Raw genomic sequence first — 1,920 nt, 5'->3', positions numbered from 1 at the left:
GGAGAGGCCACAACAGTGAGAGGACCGCATACCGCACAAAAAAGAAAAGAAAAGAAAAGAAAAGATGGTCCTTGTCCTTATGAAACTCTCAGCTATTTTTGAAATTGATATTTCATATTGATAATTTAAATCCTAAATTTCTGTTATTAATTTAAATTGCTTAAATTGCAGATGTAGGAAGTGTTAGATGTTGTCCGTAGCACAGTCAGGAGGTGTGGTGAAGTGACAAACTTGGCACTGGACAAGAGGAGTTGACAGGGACTCTGAACTTCTATTCCTTCATTTTCAGAATAAGAAAAGTGGAAAAGATGGATGAGAAAGTGTTTTCTGGATAAAAGATCAGATGCTTTATTATCTATGTTGTGAACAGAGCTAAGAGAAATTTGGGGCTGGCAATTTTAAGAAGGGAAAGGTCCATTCTTGTGGCATTTAAGTGTATTTGGGTCTTGCTTAGCAATAGGGGGTTGAATTCATTGACCTCTAAAAATCTTGGGCAGCCTTGAAGTCATAAGGAACACTGAATTATTGGAAATTCATTTTGCTATAATTCTAAAAACGAATCATCTTCAGGGGTCAGTGTTTCTGATTTTAATCAGAACACATTCTTGCCATTTGTTTTATCAAGGTTTTTACTTTTGTTTCTCTAATCAAAATATAACACCTTGACAGTCAAACTAGAATAATGCTTTGCAAGGCAGTCTTTTTTTACTTTTGGTAGCATCTGGTAGGGAGCCAGTACAGCAGTTTGTACTTGGTAACAATGCCACAGACTCAGAGTTAGAGACACAACACCAATCCTCTCTCCATCATGAACTTATGGAATGGATTTGGTCATGTCACTTAACCCTTCTGCCTAACTTTCCTAAAAAAATAAAGGAAGAAGTTGGAATAGCAATATTTTCTCATAAGGAAATTGTGAAAACTGATAGGTTTGCATGTTCTTGATATGCAGGTTACTTTCATTAGTTAGAAAAAGATATTTAATTTAATAATAGGCCAAGTATTTTGGAACATTGTGTTATCACCAATTCTTCTGGGTAAAATAATATTTACAAGCTTTGGACTACACACTGTCGTTGGTAGATTTAAATCAATAGAGCATTTAAATGTTACTGATTTCATTTCAAATTTAAGGGTGACCTGTATATAAAATACACTGAAACTGAGCTGAAAATATATAATCTTATATTGTTTAATGACATTCAGAATGGGGTTGATTTAGAGATATTTTTTAGAGGAAAAAACGTAAATCTTGTATGTTATCTCTTTCAAATGTTTAACAAATACATATTTATTAAATTATCAAAATAATATTAACAACAGCTACCACTTACTAAGTGCCTACTTTACAGATGTTGTGCCCATATTTTCTTACTTCTCACAATAACCCTATAATATAGGTATAATATTTTTTAGGTCCCTTTCATAGATAATATCAGGTGCCTGGTAAATGATGGATTTGGGCTTTGAAACCAAGTGTAGCAGATCTAAACGTTTCTGCAGTGTTCATGATAACATACTTATTCATAATTTATCTGAGGAGGCAGAAAAAGATCAGGCTTGCCTTGAAAGAACTTCAGCCTTCCAACTGATGAATCAAGTCCCCCATAGAAATGCATGTTCTTGTTAGTCCTCTTTCCTCGAATCTGAGAAGACCCCTACCATTAGCCTGTGACTAAGAAAGCACCACAGAATTGGGTTGAGTGACTTCTGAGACCAGCTTAGGAGAAGGCTTGAAGCATCAAAAGGGCTTTATGGAATGGTTCCTCTGAGTGTTCTTCAGCCTGATCTTTCTCTTTCTAGCTGGTCAGTCTGGCCCCTAACAGGTTCAATGCCAAGTTTCTCCTAAGATAATCATAACCTAGATTGACGTCCATGAAGATGATTGAGAGGAGAACATAAGCAAATGGAAGAATCTTA

The sequence above is a fragment of the Lipotes vexillifer genome, unplaced genomic scaffold, assembly GCF_000442215.2.
Source record: "Lipotes vexillifer unplaced genomic scaffold, Lipotes_vexillifer_v1.1 scaffold321, whole genome shotgun sequence".
Lineage (NCBI taxonomy): Eukaryota > Metazoa > Chordata > Mammalia > Artiodactyla > Lipotidae > Lipotes > Lipotes vexillifer.
Note: the sequence above shows the minus strand (reverse complement) of the source record.